The sequence below is a fragment of the Malaclemys terrapin genome, chromosome 3, assembly GCF_027887155.1.
Source record: "Malaclemys terrapin pileata isolate rMalTer1 chromosome 3, rMalTer1.hap1, whole genome shotgun sequence".
In the NCBI taxonomy this organism is placed as follows: domain Eukaryota; kingdom Metazoa; phylum Chordata; order Testudines; family Emydidae; genus Malaclemys; species Malaclemys terrapin.
In genome coordinates this window covers 146,940,233-146,954,063 of record NC_071507.1, presented here as the reverse complement: position 1 = coordinate 146,954,063, position 13,831 = coordinate 146,940,233, and the positions used below count along the sequence as shown (strand labels likewise).

At 39.4% G+C, this 13,831-nt stretch overlaps 1 protein-coding gene across 1 annotated transcript in view; it reads right to left on the bottom strand.

The window, feature by feature from the left end:
* The window catches only part of ELOVL4 (ELOVL fatty acid elongase 4), a 59,809-nt gene that overhangs the window by 40,429 nt on the left and 5,549 nt on the right, over positions 1 to 13,831 (bottom strand). The gene's annotated exons all lie outside the window — the stretch shown is intronic.

The window sequence follows — 13,831 nt, the reverse complement described above, 5'->3', positions numbered from 1 at the left end:
TTTTAGCAACTGCTTTCTCTCTAGCAAATTGAGATAAACAAGTGCACCACTTATCCCACCAGAAATAACAGAACCTCAGCTTCCCAACAGAATGAAATATTGGCGCAGAGTCTCAATTTGTTCAGCTTCTGCCAAGCAAAGATAAGATGGTGTCTGCAATGGAACCAATCATGGCTTCTAGATTCTGGAGTCAGTTCTGGGCCATCTGAGAGCTGGGAGTAGCCAAGAAGTAGCATGCTCTGGCCACATCACCTTCTCATCTCATACATGAAGGGCTGCCAGGGTGTGGTAACACAGAAACGAAAAGAGATCCAGTTGCTTTGCAGCTTCTTTGCACTGCCTGAGCAGCACAAAGGATCAAGATTGCATCAGTGAATCTGGCCTTTCATCTCCAGCCAGTGGTTCAAAAGACACTGAATGTCTAATATGCCAGTATTGAAATGGGAGCACAGGGAGACCATTTGAATCCCACCAACTGCCAACATAATAAGCAATTCCTTCTTCTGCATCAAGGGGAACCCCAATAGAAATGACAGGAGAAAATGTCGGGCACAGAAAACCTCTTAATCAAATACCATATGTGCAAAGAAACCAGAGTGAAGATGGACAATGCAGGTACCAGGAGAGACATAGCCCACAACTCTAACTCTAAAAGGTGACCAGGCTCTGGTAAGAGTTCCCATTATCATCCTCTTTCCAGGCAGGGAAAAAGTAAAACAAAGCAATCTGCTTTGATGAGCTAATTCTCCCAGTTGTAAATTGGGAATTGTATTGTTACCATCTGGGACAGGTCAGGTTCGTCCCTCTTTGGCAGTACTTGGCAGTGTTCAGCGTCTGGTGGGGTAGAATTCAGGCTATCCCTATATATTGTGACAGACCCAGACCAGTGGGGTACAGGAGTCTGGTAGAGAGCAAATATACCGGTCACTGGATGAGTCGTTTTCTGTTCCCTGAGTGACCAGAGCAGGGGCTGCACTAGAGTAATCAGGAACCTGCTAGAACCAGTTAAGGCAGGCAGGCTAATTAGGACACCTGGAGCCAATTAAGAAGAAGCTGCTAGAATCAATTACGGCAGGCTAATCAGGGCACCTGGGTTTTAAAAGGAGCTCACTTCAGTTTGTGGTGCGAGTGTGAGGAGCTAGGCACAAGGAGCTGAGAGTGAGAGAGAGTATGCTGCTGGAGGACTGAGGAGCACAAGCGTTATTAGACACCAGGAGGAAGGTCCTGTGGTGAGAATAAGGAAGGTGTTTGGAGGAGGCCATGGGGAAGTAGCCCAGGGAGATTGTAGCTGTCATGCAGCTGTTACAGGAGGCACTATAGACAGCTGCGGTCCTCAGGGCCCTGGGCTGGAACCTGGAGTAGAGGGCGGGCCTGAGTTCCCCCCAAACCTCCCAATTGACCTGGACTGTGGGTTCTTCCAGAAGGGAAGGTCTCTGGGCTGTTCCCCAACCCACATGGTGTAACCTGGGGAACTGGACAGATCCATGCTCCCTAATCCACCTTGTGGGGGTCTCACTAACCCCACATACGTATACCAGACCAGTGAAACTAAATGGGGTAGGGACCACGGCACTGGGAGTGCTATCACGCTCATCTCAGGGAGGCTCGTGAAGCGTAGTCAACTGCTGCAGGCTAAACGTACGGGGATAACATGTGTCCATGGGACAGTTAGTTACTACCCCACCATCCCAGTAAAAAATTGAGATCCAAGGGAACACTACTGAACACTCTTCCCCCCCCCCCCAAACCTCCCAATTGACCTGGACTGTGGGTTCTTCCAGAGGGGAAGGTCTCTGGGCTGTTCCCCAACCCACATGGTGAATCTCTGAAGCAAGAAAATCCGCCAATAAGCGCAGGACCCACCAAGATAGAGGAGGAACTTTGTCACAATATCTATTGGCTTAATTCAGGGATCAGCTATCTTTGGCACGTGGCCAAATCTGGTTTGTTTACCTGCTGCGTTACCAGCTTTGGCCGAGTTCAGCTCCCACTGGCCGTGGTTCGCCGTTCCAGGCCAATGGGGGCTGCGGGAAGTGGCAGCCAGCACTAGAACTAGGTGCTCCACCCCTGACAAAAATAGCCAGATATAAAATCTCCTCCTATATTTTCATTTCCTTCCATAAGAAAAAATATGGGAGACATATCACCACCACCTTCCTTCCACAAATACTAATTGCACTCAACTCCATTAAACTTAAAAGAATCTGACAGTTTCTAGAAGGGTTTTGAGGTTCCCCTCCTTCCCTGGGATAGAAAAACCAAAGAAGACCTTGATCTAGGAACTGGATCTTGATGGACAGACACTGCTACCCAGTGATGAGCCCTCATGATTTTATTAGGGCTGCACACTGCTACCGGTGCCTGCCCATGCAGATCTGTTTCAGGATTATGGCCGAAGATTTCACATGGGACCCTGAAATTCAAAAATAGGATGAAAACTTGATAAAATGCAAAAAAGGCTAGTAAAGCTGAAGTCTCCAAGTGACAAGAAAAATAGTTTTGAGTGTAATTACATTCTCTTTTGTGTAAAGGTGCAAAGCTATGCCTTTAATAGGTCACCAAATCACAATACAAAAGTATAATGCTACAAGTTATACAACATCTAGTTTAAAAAAAAATATGGATATGTTCTACTTATGGTAAAATCTTTACCACCTATGCAATACCTGAGGAAACATCTCAGTGGAGTGGCAACCCTCCCCACAATGTACAGAGCAAATCACACAGAAGCTACACAGTTGCTGTTACAATCCCTGAACTGTAACTGTGCTTGCAGCTTGAACAATGGATCTGCATAGTTCAGATACACAGTTAATAGCTGCTCCCTGGTCCACCCAAAACATTTTCAAAGAGAGCACAATCAATTCTACTATTGACATTCCACTACTGATGAGTTAATTGTTGGTAACTTCTATCACACCTACTACATCATGGTTTCTTATATTTATTTATGAGTCTCAATACTAAATGCAAAGATATATTTTTACAGTAGAGCTACTGGAATGTAGTCAATATATCAGGAAATATAGCAGTCCTTTGGAGGTGTGTATCATGTCTCAACATTTCTTTTATAAGTTACTTTGCATGTCCATCCAAAATCTATTTATAACAGCGTAAATTAACTCACACAATTATGGTTAAATCCGGCAATACATAATAAGTACCTTCAATAAAACAACTTCTCTACGGTTTACTGATTTAAGGTTGCTTGACTGAAATATACAAAAGAACATAGTCTGCAGTCACTCTGATGTTGCCCTGAGTTTCTTTTCAGAAAAGTTAATTCACACAATCAGATAATATATCGTACTTATAATGAATTTGAACATATTTTGTTAACAGGCAAAAAAAAAAAAGTCAAACATCCTTACATCAGCAAAATCAGTACTATTATGCACCCTATTCATTACAGTGTGATGACCATAAATGACATCTGCTGGGCACAAAAAACTATGGTTTTAAAGGGACTTACTGACTTATTAAATCCAGCAAATTCACTCGCAAGAAGTTGAGAAATGAATCTTCTCATGAAAATTAAATATAAAAGCAAGATAGCTGACCCCTCCAACTGCTTCAGTTCAAAATTACCAATGCCTTTATCTGATTAGAATTGACAGAGAGTGACTGAATGTTTCAGTGGATTAATGCATTTATCTTCCAAATCCTAAAACCCAGATTCTAATTTGATCACAAGTAAAATGACTTGTTACAGCATAGCCAACAACACAACTACATCTCTTTTTGTAAGAAAAATAAAAATGTATATTCCAAAAAGGTAAGAGTTTTAATTTGCACTTAGCCGAAAGAATGAACTCAAAAAAACAAACAAACAAAAAACATGGAGTCTAGCAGTCACAAATGTTAATGTTTTTACCACATGAGAAATATAGTTATGCAAAACTCAGACCTTCATATGGAGTAAGTTTTACTGTAATTGTCGGTGGGTGGGTGGGAGTGAAAGTTCTTCAAAATCCCACATTATAAATCTGAAGCAAGAGATAAAAAATATATATTCTTTAAGTACCTATCTTTGTGGTATTTAATTCTCCTTATGAGACACATGCGGCTTTAGCATTAGTGGAAGTTACATGCAGTGGGGGGAGAATCTCAATAAAGGACTTAAATAAAACACCTACATGCTAAGAAAACAAAGAACACAAGGACACTAAGGACACAAAACTAACCTATCTTCCAACGTTTTTACGGGGGAGGGAATCAATAATGTGGTGAGCGAAAGCTAAAACAGAAAGAAGCTCAACCAAATCATATTATACGGTGTTCAATTTTTTTGGTGTGAAATTTGCTTCTGTCAAATCTAAGGGCTATTTTCTTTATAATTATCTGTAAGTTATTATAGAGACTCAAAAATTAATCTTTCCAAATTATTTTAACCAGTAAGTATAAACTGTGAAAAGAGGCAGAAGAACACTGTATCTACAAATATATATTGTAGGGGAAAATCCTGCATTGGCAGGAAGATGACTTCATGGTCTAAGGTGGCTTTTCCATCCAGTTTCTATATTAGCTTTGGAAAGCATTATACATCTAAAAATACATAATGCAGGTTTAAAATATCCTTGCATTCATATTTCATGTAATATCAACACACAATAGTCTAGGTTTTTAGATTAAGAGCATATTCATTCTTTAGCTAGAAGGTTGCTACTCACTAATTTATCTGGGGAGCCTTTCAAAGTATTAATAGCTATGGCTACTATTCTCAGCGCAAAGACACTTACAGTGCCAATCCAGCATATCCATCTGTCCAATTACCATCACTTCTGCAGATGTCTTTAAACAGTTACATTTCTAAAGGCGCGTGCTTCATGAGCAAGCTTTTTCAGCTTATTCAGTGTATTTTGACAAAATTTAAACTGGTATTTTAATAATTCCATCAAAAATGATAGTATCCCAGATATTACTAACCAGTTGATCACTTCCTGAGGTACCGTATTATTTTATTTGACTTTTCAGATACTTTCAGTCAGCCCTCCTATTGCTATCATTAAGCAAGGACTTTACAAAACAAAAGAGTACCATCGTAAGAAAGCAAGTCAGGATTAATGAGCTCACACACATTAAACTACAACAAAATGTTTATAAAGGCTTTAAATTAGCTTCCTTCTGATGGAGTTTTTAAGAATTTAAACTGCTAAAAGAAACACTATGCTTCAGAAATAATGGCCCAAATGTTTACTAAATAACAGTCTTGCAAACGTTTACTAACAAGTACAGTATTTACTACTGCACATAATCTACTTGACCTGAAGGGAATCACTCACGGTACAAAGCATGACACTCTAATAAGTGTCTGCAACCCTCGGTCCTAAGCTTGTGAACTGAAGAATTAGCACACATAATAAACATTTCAAATACATTTATTACAAATACATTCTATCACATTTTTTTAGCTTGTCAAAAGAGTCTGCCAGGATGTCAAAAGAATTCTCACCTGGAGGGGTTAAGGTAGCTAGGAAAGGGCCAATTAACTTAGCAGGCTGCACCTAGGGGAGAATTAGGATGGCTAGGCAAGCCCTAATAGAAGATGAAGCTCAGCTGAGCAGGTGTAGGGTGGGCTCATACAAAGCCAGAAGGCTCAGAATAGAAGGGGACTACAGGGGAAGTAGTCTGCAATCATTCCCAGGGAGTAGGGAGGTATGTTTGGAATCTAGACTCTGGCAAGCACCTGAGAGGAGTGAGGCAGCCACAGGGAGCTCCAGTAGTATCCTGGAGGACCAGTGCTAGAGGACAAAATAAGGAATAAGCACAGAGAAATAGTAACAGAGTCTGTGAGTAAGCAGACTGTGGTTGCTGAACAGAGGGTCCCTGTACTGGAACCTGGATTACTGGGTGGGCTGGGGTACTCAGTCCACCACTGAGGAAAGTGCCCTAGTCTTGAATTAGAGGATGGCCTGGAAAGGCAGCCAGACAGTTCATCTGGAGAGACTTTGATATGCAGCCATCCTGCCCCAGAAGGGAAAACACATGGTGACCCAGTTGGAGGACCAAGTCATGAAGAGGGAGTGTGTGGAGTCCCAGTGAGTGAGAGGGAACACTGAGAACGAACAATGGAAGGAGATACCAGGCCTTGAGCAGCCAGGAAGAGGTGCCCTATAGATGAGTGAATCCTGTTGCTCAGTAGTTCAAGATAACTGAAACCTCAGAATGGACAAGAGAAATGCTTTCCAGATGAGCTGCAAATATGCCCTTAAACCCTTTGGCGAATGACTGACCAGTCTGTCCAATTTGAGTTTGAAGGTGAGAACTGACCTCCTATCTCAGTTTCCTTAAACACCATCAAACAGGAGAAAAAAGCAATGCTTTTCCCACCCAGGCCTCTGCTAAATTCCTCTTCTGACAATTCAGCCAGTTGTGCCATAGACAGCACTTCAAATGACGCTAGTGCATCTAGTTTTGTCAGATTTAAGCTTTGGAACAAAAACTAGCTTTTTGCAAAACCCAAGACTAATAGAAATGTCAGGTTTTGAAAATTTCAGTAGAAACAATTTTCAAAAATAAACTTTCCCCTATGGCATTTGCAATCCAAACATTGCAATATTTTGCTGTTATATGAAAAGATGCTACTGAACCAGAGTAGCAAATTTCTATAAACTCAAGTAAAACTGACTAATTCAAGCCAAGAAAAATGCAAAAAGTAAATAAAATTATTTCACTTCTAATAACATGAGATATTGGTAACGTGGATTTTTTTTTTTTTAAAAGGCTTTTAACATGACTGTCTTCTTAGGAATTGATACTCCTCTTCTTCTACCACTCTATTATGTGTGACTCAGAAGCATTAATTAATTTATTAGCATTCTGGGACTCTTAAAGATGGAAAACTAAGGCACAGATTTATCACTGAGCTGGAGGTACATAACAGACAACAGGACTTCCCTGAATTAATGCCTGAAATGGAGCGTATTTTTTTTTTAGAGAAACACCCAGTCTTGATTTAACAATGTCCAGTGATGGCAATCCACCACAACTCTTCATCAAGTTTCCCAATGGTTAATTGTTGTCATTGTTACAAATGTGAACCTTATTAATTTGAATTTGTCTATCTTCAAATTCCAGCACTGGATCTTGTTTTATACCTTTTGTCTGTTAGACTAAAGAGACCTCTTATCAAATTTCTGTTCCCTATGTAGGTACTTACAGATTGTGATCAAGTCACTCAATCTTCTCTTCGATAAAATAAACAGATTGAGCTCCTTGTGTCTTTTGCTATAAGGCAGGTTTTTCAATCCTTTAATCAATCTCATGGCCCTTCTCTGAACCCACTCCAACCTTAACCAGCCTTACTGGCTGTTTGATTGGGCCTTATCTTCACCCAGCAGCATTTCAACTATGCTAATAGGGAAAACAGCATAGGCCTAGTGTAAGAGGATTCTACACACACCATTGTTGTGACAGCCATGGTAGGTGTTTGCAAGAGCACTGAGGAGTGAGTACGTTAACTCTGGCGAATTATGTGGACAGTAGCCCAAAAATGAGTATGGGAGCCAAGCAACTGGCCTTTGTCAATTACTTCCCATCTTTAAAAACAGGCAGACAGATTTAATTCAATTTTTCCCCTTTCCTCCCACTCTGTAATTCTAATAATAAAAAAACCTCCTCCTTTGAGCAGTATTAAAAATGCCAAGCCAAAAATCGTTTGTCTTAAAAAGGTATAAACCACCAAGAGAAGGAAAAGCTAGTGGGAAACTTTCCTGAAACCAGGAATGAGAAGCTTTAGACAAAAAAAAAAAATATATTTTTTTTTGAGAACTGTAAGCAACTAAAATGAGAACTTTAGAATGGAAATATCACCATCTTTAATTGCAGTATCACTTTAACTCATTACTTGGTTGAGATTAGCAAACCAAATTTGAGCAAAAAGCTTTATAGCCAAGATATATACACTTCCATTTGCTTCAGACAGTGAGTTATAGGAGCATTACTGGGCACCAGTATAAACGCATTCCACACTTATGGAATAAACTGCAGTACCAGATCAGACCACAGGGTCGTCTAGTCTATATTTGGAAATCCTGAAATGGGAAATTATTAAAAGATACTTCCTCACGGGCAGGTCTTCCTAGCCCCCTTGGTTAAAGACCAACTTATGTTCAGAAGCATGGGGGTTTATATCTTTCAAACTTTATTTTATAATCCTTATTAATGTAACTGTTCTCATCCATCTAAATATTTTTCACATACCTACAAGCACCAGACGACTGTAGGCATAGTGCTGAAATGCTTCCTTGACATGCACAAGCACAATGAAGTGACATTAGGCTAGTTTAATGACATGGCAATCCTAGCAGAGACTCTCTTTAAATTGTTACAATGATGCTATGGGCACAGAAGGATTTGGGGGCTGGAGATAGTAACAGCTTGTAGGTGCCCCAGATAGCCAACATTGTTGTGAGGGCTTGCAGCCATGTATGACATCTACCATCAGTTCCTCCGCTGAGCCACCAGCTCTACTTAAGGTCACAATGGAGAGAGGAAACAGCTCAGTGGAGAAATGGCATTTCCACCATAAAACAAAACAAAAACACCCCACTAACCACAGCGTTTTTTTTTTTTTTTTTTAAATGCTACAGAACTGCCAATGTTTTAAAGTCAGCAGTGTCTTTGCTGAGTGACTTTGGTCATGGGGCGTGGGGTGAACACTGATTAAATAATTACTTCTAACTTTAAAAAAAAAATCCCAACCCAAATCATTTCTGCGCGTATACAGTGAGCATCAGTGAAAAATCTTACATTTAAAATTAGGCTGTTTTTTCTTTGACACCATCACACATCTATCCTACCCACCTTGCCAAACATGGGAAGGATGCTGCTGGGACAATGCAAATGGTTCAAGGCAGGTATACCATGTACTCTTACCATTTGGCATGCCTGGGGTGCAAATCTACAGTGCTTCCGCATGCCGTGCAGTAACTGTCCATGTGGACCCTGCTGATGCACACTAAAAGCTCCTTAGTGCACTTTGATATATTACAGTTTGAATCAGCTGTATGCCAAAGCACACTAGGATACTTTTAGCTTGCAGTAGTAGGTTCTGCACAGACACTTAGCATACTGGACCACTGCAGATTTACACCCCTGAGAGCCATGCAGTATGTGTACATGTAGAAATGCCCTCAGTGAAGAACACATTGCAAAATGTTTAAAACAGAACTCATATATATGGCTTTAACATCAGTGACAGTACTATGGGCATGAAAGAAAAATGTGGACCTTAGAATTTCATGGTCTCAGCTTACTTATTACATCCTGCAACAGTCTGAAAGTTCATTTTTTACCTCTCTTTGCAAATGTGATGCAGCCATATCAACAGGGGCACTGCTGTTCTTCTAACCTAGTCCCAGTAAAAATACTCTAATCATACAACAATAGTAAAGGTTTACATCCCATTCACTTCGGAGACTTGAACTTTAAAACCTATTTGGGGCCATTTAAATGCTTATTAAACAAAGAATTTTTTTCTTTAAAAACAAGCAAGTTAAATGCAGAAAGCTATATTAATACAACATTATGATCGAACAATCACAAGAAGTCAACACACAAGTTAAAGATCCAGCAACATTAATTAACAAGGCACATTAGACTTGCTGTATATTTTGTCAGTTTTCAAACTGGTTCATGTACCACCAGTGCTCCACGTAGCACTCATGGGTCATGTGGTGATGGTTGTGTTTTGTTGCTTCAAAAATACATTAATTCTTTTCTGTTACTAGTTTTGCATGTAAGGAATTGCTTTTCCACACTGACATATGTAAGCAGAAGTGGGGAGGGAAGTGATCCACAAAAGACATGGTCCTTGCTATGAAAAAGTTTGTGAACCTATTTTGTTATATATTTTAATGATATAAGTGTACTAAACCAGACAGACACTTAACAAAAAATTTACAGGAATAGACAATGCCTTCATATGTACAATTCATCTTAAGCTGGAACTTAATTTTGCCAGTTTGACTTCCTGGGATTTTAAACTGCATTAGCTTTATGGTAACAGCTTTTCATATTAATTTCCTTTTAAAACAAAGTATGATGCAATGTTGTCTTCTGTGTGGTTGTAGATATTCTAAAACAATTCTTGATCAGACTGATGTGAATTCATTCTTCTCAAAGGAGCATTAATTCTGAAAACTAAAGATAAACATGCCAGTGCTTGACTTGTTAACTATGTTGTTGCTGCTGATCATGTCAGTACCTTGATCTAGCTACTGTTGTAACGGGTACGATTGCATAGCCTGATTGTCCAAACTGCCTCTGTCACCTCTTTGAGATACCAAAAGCCCCAAATGTCCCGTATGCAGAGATATAGGGCTGAGGAAAGAGACTGTGTGGGAGAGGAGAATAGATAATTAAAATAGTAAGGGGAGAATAAACCATAGACAGAATGGGGGGAAAAAAAACTAAGATAAAACAGAAGAATAAATAGGGGGGATAGGAAGAAGAATAATCAGTTGATAGGGTCCCCATTGTGTTAGGTGTTGTACACAGTCAAGATTAGTCCCTGCCCTGGAGAGTTTAAAATGGGGGAGGGGAGAGGCGGGGGAGGAAGAAACAATTTTTTTTTTTAATTCTGATTTTTATTTAAACTGGATTTTTTAAATGTGAATTAAACAGGTTTAATTTTTAAAACAAGATCATTTAAAGTTAAATTTGAAATTATGACCACTTATTTTAAGGCATAAACTTAGTACAATATAGTAGTTTAAATCAAATCAATATTCAAGCAGCACGGGTCACTTGCAGGTTTAAACTCGAGTAAATAGTGGATTTTCTGTAACTTGAAGTCTTTAAATCATGATTTGAGGACTTCAGTAACTCCGACAGAAGTTATGGGTCTATTACAGGAGTGGGTGAGTGCAGTTCTGTGACCAACAACGTGCAGGAGGTCAGACCACACTATCACAATGGTCCCTTCTGGCCTTAAGTCTGAGTTTGCTTGACATCCTTTAAAATGAGCTGGTGGAAATCACTGGCTCACCATCTGGAACCAGAGTTGGAAGTGCTAAACCAGCTTTTGACAACAGCGGCCTCGGCTGTGGGTGCAGTCAGACTATTTTCTTCTTTTCAGTTTATTCAACTGATTCAGTTCAATGACTAACTCATTCAAAATTGAGAACCTGATTGGGAGTTGAAAAGTAGGAAAGCTTGTTTTCCTCTTCCACTCTAAAAAATAAAAATGAGGTGTGAGAGGATGAGAGATACTAATTCTAAAAATCTTGAAGGACATGGTGACAAACAATCAGTTCAATTCACTAACTACAGAGAACACTTCCTTTTTTCAATAAAACTGTGTTTTGATCAATTTAAAACTTTTTACATCTATTTCCTTATGTATCCAGCACATTTAAAGTAGATTTAACTAATAACACAATTTTAAAATGCTGGTTTTGTGTTTCTTTAATTCCTACTTTCATCCACATGCTGTTAGACATGCATTATAAGTGTGACCCAAGAACCAATTAATGCCAACTGGCAAGGAGGCATGCAGGGATTACAAGGTTTGTCTGGGTCTGGTATGTACATTCTAGTTCAAAGGATGTCATGTGAGGTCCCAGATCAAAGCTGGTGTCATGCTCGTCATCAGTATTACTGCACAACTCATGTACAGGTATTGTGTAAGGAATTATGTATATACAATGAAAATTATGTTCTGTGTCTAGGGTGACTGGGCAAACAAAATGGCAAAAAATAGACAAACCTGGGTGAGTAGACAACAAAATGGCAGACCAAATCAATGTTAAGTGAAAAGTAACACATACTGGAAAACATAATCCCAACTATACATACAATTACCACTCAAAGATCTAGAGATTCATAGTGGATAGTTCTCTGAAAACATCTGTTCAATATGCAGTGGCAGTCAAAAGAGCTAACAATGTTAGGAACCATTAGGAAAGGGATAGATTAAAAAAAACAACACAGAAAATATAATGCCATTATATAAATCGATGGTATGCCCACACCTTGAATACTGTGTGCAGATCTAGTCGTCCCATCTCAATAAATATATTAGAAATGGAAGAGGCACAGAGAAGATCAACAAAAATGACTGAGGCTATGAAACAGCTTCCATATGAGGAGAGATTAAAAAGACTGGGACTTTTCAGCTTGGAAAAGAGATGGCTAATGGGGAGGATATCATAGAGAGCTACAAAATCATGAATTTTGGGAAGAAAGTGAATAGAGGAGTGTTATTTACCTGTTCACATAACACAAGAACCAGGGGCCACCCAGTGAAATTAATAGGCAGTAGGTTTAAAATGAAAACGAAGAATTACTTCACACAATTCACAGTCAACCTGTGGCACCTGTTGCCAAGGGATGTTGTGAAGGCCAAAAGTATAACTGGGTTTAAAAATTTTAAATAAATTCATGAAGGATAGGTCCACTAATGGCTATTAGCTAAGATGATCAGGGACGCAACCCCATGCTTGGGTGTCCCTAAACCTCCAACTGTGAAAAGCTAGGTCTGGATGACGGGATGGATCATTTGCAATTTTCCTGGTCTGTTCATTTTCTTTGAAGCATCTGGCACTGGCCACTGCCAGAAGACTGGATAGTGTGCTAGATGGACCAGTGGTCTGACCCAGTAGAGCCATTCTTATGTTCTTAGGGACTGGTCACCAGCAAAGGTGAAAAACAGATTTGTCAGACAAGAAGTGTTTACCTGTTGTGCTGTTCACATGTAAATTAAGTATTATGGTTCACAACAGGTCTCCCTCTCCTTAGTCTAATCTAAATGCTAAAAGGTTATAAAAGAAAAAAACATCTTCAAAGACAGAAAAGTAACAGGAAGAAGCAAACAGCAAGGCGGGGGGAACTGACTCTATCTTGAGGTGCACATCAAAGGTTTACTCTACTATATTTTTGGGGGACAAAGAAAATAACCAGTCATCCTTTACCAAGAAAGTAAATGGACAGCAAATTTGCTTCATAAAACAGGGGTTTAAGCCAGGCTTGGTTGAAAACACTGGAGAGAACTTTCGGTGAGGTATCCTCCTGTCTAAAGAAGCTTAACTTGTTAGTTACATTTAAGTCTCTAGAAAGCATGCAATGATTTGTATGTAACCATTTGTTTCCAATATTCTTACATTTTAAAGAAGATTCAAGTATAGTATTTTCACTATAAACATATCTAAGTGCTGTGGTATTAAGCAAAGTGGTGATCCTGAGCTGACTCTTACAATCTGGTATATACTGTTCCTTTGGGAAAAGCAGGTCTGGTAATTCTGTGAGTGTCTAATGGATAAGGGGCTAGATTCTACAAGGAATGCTGCATGGACTTGAGGGTTGGTGTGTGCCTATCACTACTTGTGCAGAAAGCCAGGCCTGCAAGATGGTGCTTCTGTTGGCAGAGACTAGTGAGTTTCAGGGAGATGATCACAGCAGGCACAGAAAAGACTTCCTCATGCTGAGGGCAAGTAGGGCTTAGGTGTCTCTCAACCCTGGTTAGCAAAAAGTAGTACCAAATTATGCAAACTAATGAGAATCAATTTTTTTAAGAGAAAGTAAGAAATACAAATGGAAAATACAAACTTGAAGTTGATTTAAATCAAAGTTTCCTGCTTACTGATTTAAAACAATCCATCCTACTTTAAACTCTAAGACTCTGATTTTAAACATTAAAGTTATACATGTGCTTCTCATGGAAATACTCCCATATACTCCAATAAGACTACTCATGTGAGTAGTTACACGTGCTTAAGTATCTGCAGGACTGGGGCCTAAATAGACAAGAAAGACCAAAAAGCTACATTACAGGGTGTTAAAGTTGAAAGTACATGAATAACTTAAAGAGAAAAAAGTTAGAGATATTGCA